We start from the raw sequence: 11,262 nt of genomic DNA, 5'->3' as shown, positions 1-11,262 counted from the left end.
TCGTCGCCAGGGGGCAGCTGGCGCGGGCTGTCGTCGCCAGGGGGCGTGTGAGCGCCAGGGCCCGAGGTTACGCCCCGCCCCCTTATATACTTGAGCCTAAGCGCGCGCTTAACGCCCTCCTCAGCCAGTCTACCTAGTTTGGAGCGCGTCCCGCGTCCAGCCCCCCTCGCCCCTCAGATCTCACACCTTTTGGCCCTCACTTCTGTTCCTAGAGCGTAATCTGACGGATGGAGGAAAAAGGTATATAGGACTTTGAACTACTTTTTTAAAGAAGTTGTCATCTTACTTAAGGGACGTAAGGGAGAAGCGGGATTGGAAATATTGAGTTGCGATAGTCGTTCCCCTGAAGTTTTGAAAAAGTTCGCGGTCCTCGAACTTTCAGGTTGGACCGGGCGAACGGAAAAGTAAACTGACTTTAAAGAGGTGATGTTTCTGAGAGACTTATATTCGTAATAAGTACATTATAGTTTTTTTTCCGATAGCTGATGTAAAATAGGAAAATTACTACCGAATCTCGCTAAACTATCGTGCGTGGGAGGTTAACCGAAATACGAAATTATAGTTGGTGTCTTATATGCGATTTATTAAAATAACCAAAAATAACTCGTGAGGCGCCACCCCTCTAGATTTATTGTAAGGAAGGGAATCTTCGGTGCCACTATCACTGAATTTCAGTTCAAAACTTGGAAATTCCAAGGAAGAGCAATGAGATAGTACTTTGTGAAAAATTGCTCGAATAGTTATTCTCTTACTGAGGAATTTTGTAAGTTTGGCTTTTTTCTCATATTTAAAATTTCGATATGTAGGGCGAAATAATGACAACATAAATGGCTGAGCTTTTTATTGAACCAAAATTGTTCTAAAACCTACTGTTTTACGTTAACGACAATTGGTAGGTTTCGGACTGTTACCTAATTGTAAATCCTTGATGCTGGAAAAAAAAAAATTTTTTAATATAAAGTTAATCTGGAAACCACTTCCATAGATGAAACAGTATAAAAATTATTTTTATTTTTGATATCTTAATTCTCTATTTGAGACATAAAATATATTTCTATAGAGACAGACAAAACTTTATAGATTTTATCATTTCGTTATTTTCCATGCTAACCAATGTACTTCACTGTTTGAGAACCGTTTTGTTTTGTTTTTTGATGTGAAAATCAGGGAGGCAGAGAGACAGACTCCCACATATGCCTGACCGGGTTCCACCTGGCATGTCCAGTCTGGAGCAATGCTCTGCCCATCTGGGGCTTTGCTCTGTTGCAACCGGAGCCAATCTAGTGCCTGAGGCAGAGGCCATGGAGCCATCCTCAGTGCCCGGGACCAACTCACTCTGAGAGAGAGAGAGAGAGAGAGAGAGAGAGAGAGAGAGAGACGAAGAGAGAGAGAGAGAAACGAGGGGAAGGGGTGGAGAAGCAGATGGGCACTTCTGTGTGTCCTGACTGGGAATAGAACCCTGGACATCCACACACTAGGCTGACACTCTACCATCGAGCTAATTGACCAGGGACATGAGGCATATTTTTCTTTCCAGGTTAATATAATCTCTGAGAATATATTAGTGTTAAGTTTAGCCTCCTAAACATGTTAGGATGAAATCTGAAAATACTTATAGTAATGATTAAGGTTAATCTTTTTAACGCCAGATGCAATCTTTAACAATATAATTTTATTCTCACCCTAAGCACAATTATTTATTTATTTTTTATTGTATTTATTCATATTTCTTACTGTTCTGGGTTATCTTGGATCTTAGCTTTGCTTCTTCCACTCTACCAGATTTAGTAATAACTCTACAGTGTTTACCAGTTTGTTTTTGTTTTTTAAAAAGGAAAACAAAGTTCAGAAAAAGAATATGATTTGCTCAAGCAAATTGTGAACAAATGAGTCTGTATTCAGTTCAGGCCTCCTTGATTCCTAATCCAGTACTTTTGAATGTGTATAGCAGATTGGCAAGGAGGAATCAATCATAATTGAGAGCACTTCTACTTCTTGCTTTCTATATAGCTCAGGTACCCGTTTAATATAAAAGTAAAAGAAGGCATTATTCCAGTTGGCAGGCATTCTGTCTGGTTTACATAAAATGATTCATTTTCCTAGAAATCATAGAGTGGTAAACAACTGAGGGTCTTTCCTGTTCATAATGGAAAAATGGGTTCAACTAGGCAGGCAGAGAACAAGTTCCTGATTTCATTGTGCTGTTTGGTTTGTTTATTTGGGTTCTTTTTTTTTTTTTTTTTTTTTTTTTTTTTTGATATGCAACATTTCTAGCTTAGTACTCCAAGTGACAGGTGAAAGAGATGAGAGCTGCAGAAGCGGTAAATCTCTATTAGCTGAGGCAAATATAAGGATGCAGAAACAGAGGTTAAACAACAAGGAGAATGGGTTTCGGTGGCTTCTGTCAGTAACCAGAAAAATTATCCTGTTTGTAACTAGGAATTGAGAGATGAGCACAATAAGACAACATGAGAAGCTGAATGTATGATTCAAGTGAATAGGGAAAATAATTTTTAAAAAATAGTCTTGGATACTTAGGAAATATACATCCATATATTTATCATTTCTATTATGATTTTTAAGATTTCATTATTATTTTAATAATAAATGGTAATATTTGGTGATTATAGTATGTAGTAATCAGCTTATTCAATGTTTGGGGGAAGTATTTTTCTTTTTTTTAAATAATTTCAATAGTACGTTCTCTCAATATTACATGATTTTCTATAGTTTTGTAAGAAATTTTAATTTTATGAGTTTTCTAAATATAAAAATATAAAGAATAACATATTTAACACCCATGTTTTCACCTGCACCAAGAATTTACAAGAGTTAATATTTTGTCACAATTTTTAAAGTCCTTCTTAAAATAAATAAAGCAATATAAAGTTTAAATCTACTTTGACCACACTCACTAGTCTTATTCTCTGCTCTCCTTTCTGCAGAAAACTACTTTCATGCATAAATATGCATTCATGTATAATACATAATATGTATGTGTTTTTAAATTTACATTAATATTTCACTTAGTGTATCTCCAGTTCCATACTTATTAACTCAGCATTATGTTCAAGATCTATTCATGTTGATGTATCTATGTTTATATATGTAATAATCTGCCATATAAATATGGTGCATTTTATTTATTTCTATCTTGATGGACATTTATAGGTTGCTTTTATTTTTTTTTTTTTTCAATTACAATCAATGCTGTAGTGACTCACTGTGTCTTACTGTACACATTTCAAGAGTTCTCGCCCTGGCCGGTTGGCTCAGCGGTAGAGCGTCGGCCTAGCGTGCGGAGGACCCTGGTTCGATTACCGGCCAGGGCACACAGGAGAAGCGCCCATTTGCTTCTCCACCCCTCCGCCACGCCTTCCTCTCTGTCTCTCTCTTCCCCTCCCGCAGCCAAGGCTCCATTGGAGCAAAGATGGCCGGGCGCTGGGGATGGCTCTGTGGCCTCTGCCTCAGGCGCTAGAGTGGCTCTGGTTGCAACATGGCGACGCCCAGGATGGGCAGAGCATCGCCCCCTGGTGGGCAGAGCGTCGCCCCCTGGTGGGCGTGCCGGGTGGATCCCGGTCGGGCGCATGCGGGAGTCTGTCTGTCTCTCCCTGTTTCCAGCTTCAGAAAAATGCAAAAAAAAAAAAAAAAAAAGTTCTCTAACGTATATATATACTGGAATTGGAACTAATGGAGATATAGAGTAGAAATAACTATTTTTATTTTTTATTTCAGTACAGTTGGTATACAATATTATATTAGTTATAAAAGTTTCAGGTGTAAAATACCATGATTTGACATTGTATACCTTACAATGTGATTACCGCACCAATTCTGCTAATCAAGTCACCGTGAAAACTTATCACAATATTATTGACTATATTCCCTTTCACCTTTTTTACCTACCCTCCACCCCCTTCCTTCTGGTAAACATCCTTTTGTCTCTGTTTCTATTTTTGTTTTGTTTTATTTGTTCATTTGTATTTTTTAGATTCCAGATATAAGTGAAATCATATGGTCTTTATCTTTCTCTGTTTGACTTATTATTACACTTAGCATAATACCTTCTAGATTCATTTGTGTTGTCACAAATAGCAAGATTTAAGTCTTTTTATTGCTGTATAATATTCCATTGCATATATCGTGCATGCATGTGAGATATATATATATATCTCATATCTTCTTTATTTACTTTTTTTTATAGACACCTAGATTTCTTCCATATCTTGGCTATTGCAAATATTGGTGCAATGAGCATAAGGGTGTGTATATATTTTCAATTTTTTTTTAAATTTTCATTGCATAAATACCCAGAGGTGGAATTGCTGCAGCATGTGGTATATCTATTTTAGTTTTTCGAGGAATCTCTGTATTGTTTTTTCATAGTGGCTGTACCAACCTGCAATCCCACAAACAGTGTAACAGGTTTCCTTTTCTTCACATCCTCACCAATAGATACTACTTGTTGACTTTTTTTTTTTTTTTTTTGCATTTTGTTTTGCATTTTTCTGAAGCTGGAAACAGGGAGAGACAGTCAGACAGACTCCCGCATGCGCCCGACCGGGATCCACCCGGCACGCCCACCAGGGGGCGACGCTCTGCCCACCAGGGGGCGATGCTCTGCCCATCCTGGGCGTCGCCATGTTGCAACCAGAGCCACTCTAGTGCCTGAGGCAGAGGCCACAGAGCCATCCCCAGCGCCCGGGCCATTTTGCTCCAATGGAGCCTTGGCTGCGGGAGGGGAAGAGAGAGACAGAGAGGAAGGCCGGGCGGAGGGGTGGAGAAGCAAATGGGCGCTTCTCTTGTGTGCCCTGGCCAGGAATCAAACCCAGGTCCTCCGCATGCTAGGCCGACGCTCTACCGCTGAGCCAACTGGCCAGGACTGACTTTTTGATAATAGCCGTTCTGAATGGTATGAGGTGGTATCTCATTGTAGTTTAGAATTGCATTTCCCTGACGATTAGTGATGTTGAGCATCTTTTCATATGTCTGTTGACCATCTGTATGTCTTCTTTGCAAAATGTTTCATGGCCTGACCTGTGGTGGCGCAGTGGATAAAGCGTCGACCTGGAAATGCTGAGGTCGCTGGTTCGAAACCCTGGGCTTGCCTGGTCAAGGCACATATGGGAGTTGATGCTTCCTGCTCCTCCCCCCATCTCTCTCTCTCTTTCTCTCTCTCTCTCTCTCCTTTCTAAAATGAATAAATAAAATAAAAATAAATTAAAAAAAAAACTGCAAAATGTTTCATGTCCTATGCCCATTTTTCAGTTGAATTATCTCTTTTTTTTACTCAGATGTATGACATTCTTATATATTTTCAAATATATTATCCCATTATATAGGTTGCCCCTTTTCATTTTGTCAGTGGTTTCCTTCACTGTGCAGAAGTTTTTTTTGTTTGTTTTTTGTTTGTTTGTTTGTTTTTTTTTTCATTTTTTCTAAAGCTGGAAACAGGGAGAGACAGTCAGACAGACTCCCGCATGCGCCCGACCGGGATCCACCCGGCACGCCCACCAGGGGGCAACGCTCTGCCCACCAGGGGGCGATGCTCTGCCCATCCTGGGCGTCGCCATGTTGCGACCAGAGCCACTCTAGCGCCTGAGGCAGAGGCCATAGAGCCATCCCCAGCGCCCGGGCCATCTTTGCTCCAATGGAGCCTTGGCTGCGGGAGGGGAAGAGAGAGACAGAGAGGAAAGCGCTCAGAGGGGTGGAGAAGCAAATGGGCGCTTCTCCTGTGTGCCCTGGCCGGGAATTGAACCCGGGTCCTCCGCACGCTAAGCCGACGCTCTACTGCTGAGCCAACCGGCCAGGGCCAGAAGTTTTTTTAGTTTGATAAAGTATCATTTGTTTACTCTTGCTTTTTGTTTCTTTTGCTCACAAGGACATATCCAAATATTCAAATAGTTTACTTTCTATGTTTTATTCTAGGAGTTTAAAGGTTTCAGGCCTTACATTTAACTCTTTAAATCATTTTTTAATTTTTAATAAATGTATTGGGGTGGCACTGGTTAATAAAATTTTATAGGTTTCAATTGTACAATTCTATTTTTTTAAGTGAGAAGAGGAGAGATAGTGAGACAGACTCCCTCATGTACCCCGACCTGGCAACCCCATCTGGGTCTGATGCTCAAATCAACCAAGCTATTCTTAGCATCCATGGCTGACACTTGAGCCAATTGAGCCCCTGGCTGCGAGAGGTGAAGGAGAGGAAGCGAGAGATAAGGGGGAGGGGTAACAGAAGAGAAACAGATGGCTACTTCTCCTGTATGTCCTAACAGGAGATGAAACCCTGTGGTGTACACATGCTGGGCCAATGCTTTATCCACTGAGCTAATCTACCAGGGCCAGACAAATTATTTCTATGCATCTTTTGAGATTAATCATACAATTTTTGTTCTTAGTTTTGTTGTGGTGGTGAATCAATTAATTGTTTTGCTGATGTTAAATCACCCATGTGTACCTGATATAAATACCACTTGATCATGTTGTATAACCCTTTTATTGCACTGTCGAATTCGGTTTGCTATTATTTAGGTGAGACTTTTGGCATCTATGTTTATCAGGGATATTGGCCTGTAATTCTCTTTTGTTTTTTGTAGTTTTTGTCTGCTTTTGGTATCAGGGTAGCTCTGGCCTTGTTGAATGAGTTTGGAGATATAGAAATTGGTAATTTAGGATAAATAAAAGAAGTACTGTTTTATGTGTTAAAAGATTTTATATACTGAAAATGTAGGTTCAAAAAGGAGTAAAATCTGCATACATTTTATGGAAGACCTGGGTTTTTTTTTTATATTGGTGCCTTATAAGTCATATATGCCTGTTTATTTGAAGAACAGTTTACTGAAATATTGACTGCCTACTGTGTGCTCACCATTGCACAAACGATAAAATACTAAGATGGATGGACTATGAATCTGAGCCAGAATAGCTGTTATTGTGCTCTTATTCAGTCAGAAGGAAAGACTGTCCTTAAGACAAGTCAGTGTCAGGCAAAAGTTAACAAAGTGTAAGTATATCACATTAATTGCCTATCTGAGTTACATAGCCCTATTCTAGAAGGTTTGTTACATGTTTTTATTCTATCTGAACCTTTTAAAACCTCTGAATTTTGGCCCTGGCTGGTTGGCTCAACAGTAGAGTGTCAGTCTGTTGTGTGGAAGTCCCGGGTTCTATTCCCAGCCAGGGCACACAGGAGAAGTGCCCATCTGCTTCTCCACCCCTCCCCCTCTCCTTTCTCTCTCTCTCTCTCTCTTCCCCTCCTGCAGCCAAGGCTCCACTGGAGCAAAGTTGGCCTGGGCATTGAGGAAGGCTCCATGGCCTCCGCCTCAGGTGCTAGAATGGCTCTGATTGCAACAGAGCAATGCCCCAGATGGGCCTAGCATCCCCCCCCATATGGGCATGCTGGGTGGATCCCGGTCTCATGCATGTGGGAGTCTGTCAGCCTCCCTCCCCCACTTCTCACTTAGGAAAAATACAAAAAAAAAAGCCAAAGCCCTGAATTTTTCCTCACCAGGCAGTGTTGCAGTGGATAGAATGTCAGTCTGTGACACTGAGGACTGAGGTTCAAAACCCTGAAGTCGCTAGCTTGAGCATGGCCTCACCAGCTTGAGCATGGGATCATAGACAGGACCCCGTGGTCACTGGCTTGAGCCCAAAGGTCGCAGACTTGAAGTCCATGGTCGCTGGCTTGAGCAAGGGATCACCAACTTGGCTGGAGCCCTCCCATCAAGGCACATATGAGAAAGCAATCAATGACCAACTAAAGTGCTGCAAAAACAAGTTGATGCTTCTCATCTCTCTCCCTTTTTGTCTGTCCATATCTGTCCTTCCCTCCCCCTCTCTCTCTCTCTTTTAAAAAAGAGAATACCCAGAGCTATGTGATATTAAAATAGTTTTACAGGTTTCAAAACCAGATGAATGAGACAAATCATTTGTCCCTTGTTTACATTAATGGCATCATTACACTATTTTATATATAAGGAAATGCAAATCATTACAGATTTTACTTTACTATTGTCAGATCATCATTTTTTTTACTTTGCACTTAATATAACTCAAAAACAATGATACTACAATAAATTTTCATTATTACTAAAGAACTCAATGGGCAGAAAAATAATGAGACAGTTTACAAGTTGTGGGTACAATTTAGGGGTTGTCACCGAAAGATGTGTTATTTTTAATTTTTTCCTTTGAATAAAATTTAAAGTAATACTACTTTATTGGATGGGAGATCAACTACCATACACTTCTTGTACAAGAATAATGAAGAACCTAATTTAGGCATTTGAACTTAAACCAATGCCATTTTGGTTCAGGTAGTTTTGGAATATATATAGATATATACACATACATATATTTCACAGTTATAATTGGTATATAACATTGTATAAGTTTCAGGTGTACAACATTATAGTTTGACATAGTAGTCACCACCAAGTCCAGTTACCAATCTTCCCCCAGAAAATTGACCCCCTTTATTCATTTCACACCCCCAACAGTTTCCCTTTTGGCAATCACTAATCTGTTCTCTGTTACTAAGAGGGTTTTTGTTGTTGTTTAGTTTCATTTTTTCTCCTTTTTGTTTTTTTAAATTTCACAAATCAGTGAAATCATACAATATTTGTCTTTACCCATCTGATTTATTTCACTTAGCAAAATAACCTCAAGGTTCATCCATGTAATAATGGCAAGATAGTATTCATTTTCATGGCTGAGTCACTCATTGTAGAAATTGATAGCATTGATTCTTGTTCAGACAAGCTAACTATATGTGATTTAAAGCAGAATTTGACATGAACAAATTTAATTTCGGACTTCGTGTAAACTAGAACTAGAAAACAGGTTTTAGTGAATTATGCTTTTTTTCTTCAAGTATAAAAGTTCAAATCAAGTTGTTGATCTGTAGCAATTACAAGGAAGATTGCAGATTGTTGGCTGCACATGATATTGGAGAACAGTGTCTGATTTTGATAGTCTATGTTTAGAGAGTTTACAGGACAGTAGCTCAGCTTCTCTGAATATCTGTGATAAAGGCATGCATATTGGAAGAACCAAGGGAACTTTTCATTGATAATTCTACAAAATTGAAAAGTATAATGAAGATAGTTTAAAGTCAAGCAAAGTAGTTGTATGTAGCCTGCTCAGTATAGGTGACTTTCTATGTAGAATAAAACCATATAAAGTTAGAGATGCTAATATTCTTAATGATCTATTCCAACTTTTTCATTTTACAGAGGAGGAAACTGAGATTAAAGTAACTTACCAGGTCCCACACACAATACTAGTGTCAATATTAAAATCTAGATATCCTCCATTTCAATCTAGTCTTTTTGTTTTGACTAGAACATATTGCCTATGTATAAGACACAGTATGATTTGAAGGTTGTTGTTAAAAAGATGCTAACTTTGGTAATCATATCACCATCCTCTCATACACTAGAAATTCCCAATATTAGTGATTCTTATGTAATCCTGCTTTAATATGCCCTAAAGGGGATACTACATTATAGCCAGCAACTTTTCCGTGTGAATTAGTTTATTAAGGGCTAAAAGCTTCAAAACCTGGAAGATATTGAACACAGGCAAGTTTCAGTAAGAAAGAAAATATATAATAGGTCTGGAATATTCAGTAGTTCCCAGAAAGTACAGGCCTGGGAGGGAAATCAAACTTTGGTATATCCTTAGTAGTAAGAGTGGTGCTTTGAAAGAAGGTAGTTTGTGCAAATGGGAAGTGGCAATGGTATGGCACTGAATACAAAGTTCATGTCATTCACAGATGTGAGAGGAGGTGAGTAAGATTTTAAGAGAGAAAGAAAAGCAAAAGCCAATGACCAACCAAAGTTGTTTATGACAAGCACTGTCTCAAAATAGCCTGTTGTTTTTGACAAACTGTATGACAGCAGATTCTGGCAAAAGGATGGGGAAGCTACACATAGAATTATTTAACAATTATATGATTATATGAATTGCTTTCTTTCAAGTAATAGAAATGAATGAAACTCAACTATATGGGGCTTAACATAAGAAACTACCCAAACTGCAGACAGGGCAAGTTCTGAATTTTAGATTGAACATATAATTAAAGCAGCTGCTTTTATTAAAGAGCCTATAGTTGTCTTTTGTATCTTTATATTTTTCACTTGAATGTTACAAAGGAATGAACTACTAAACTCTTGTTTCTTTACCTTCGTAATGAAGTCTCCTTCCAGTCTCCATGATGTTATGTTACATCAACTCCTTAAGTCTCATTTATTATAAAAAGACTAAATTTAAAGCCCAAAAGGGAAAAGTGCACAGTTTTGCTCCTAAAGGCAAAGGAGGAAAATAATTGCATAAGCAAAGCAATGAAAAAAGATGTGTTCTATAACAAAATTTCATAGAAATGACTAAGGTTACTGAATTTCAGTTTTAGTGAAAAGAGTTTCAAATATGCTGCTAATCATAATGTAACATGGGATTTTTTTATTGTGAATTTTAAAATTAGTCTCACATTAATCATTCAATTCTTTTTTTTTCTGTATTTTTCTGAAGCCGGAAACAGGGAGAGACAGTCAGAGTCCCGCATGTGCCCGCATGCGCCTGACTGGGATCCACCTGGCACGCCCACCAGGGGGCAATGCTCTGCCCACCAGGGGGCGATGCTCTGCCCCTCCGGGGCGTAGCTCTGTGGACCGGAGCCACTCTAGCGCCTGGGGCAGAGGCCAAGGAGCCATCCCCAGTGCCCGGGCCATCTTTGCTCCAATGGAGCCTCGGCTGCGGGAGGGGAAGAGAGAGACAGAGAGGAAGGAGAGGGGGAGGGGTGGAGAAGCAGATGGGCGCTTCTCCTGTGTGCCCTGGCCGGGAATTGAACCCGGGACTTCTGCACGCCAGGCCGACGCTCTACCACTGAGCCAACCGGCCAGGGCCAATCATTCAATTCTGATTATAATTCTGATTTTGTATTCCTTAATTCATTTTGTATTAGTACATGGATTAATAATAACTTAAGAAAAATTGTTCCAGAAGGATTATAAAAATAGTTTATTGATTATTTTAGGAGCTATTCAGTATTTTCCAACATTGTTGAATGTGTATGCATAGTAGTATACACATTTTTGTGCATAATGATGAAGCGCTCATTTAGCAAATCCAGTATAAAAGTACAAAATTAGCCTGACCAGGCAGTGGCACAGTGGATAGAGCATAGGCCTGGAATGCTGAGGACCCAGGTTCAAAACCCAAGGTCGCCAGCTTGAGGACAAGGTCACTGGTTTGAGCTTG

The sequence above is a fragment of the Saccopteryx bilineata genome, chromosome X (assembly GCF_036850765.1).
Source record: "Saccopteryx bilineata isolate mSacBil1 chromosome X, mSacBil1_pri_phased_curated, whole genome shotgun sequence".
NCBI classification, from domain to species: Eukaryota; Metazoa; Chordata; class Mammalia; order Chiroptera; family Emballonuridae; genus Saccopteryx; species Saccopteryx bilineata.
The sequence above is the reverse complement of the archived record's forward strand: the minus strand, read 5'-3'. Positions refer to the sequence as shown.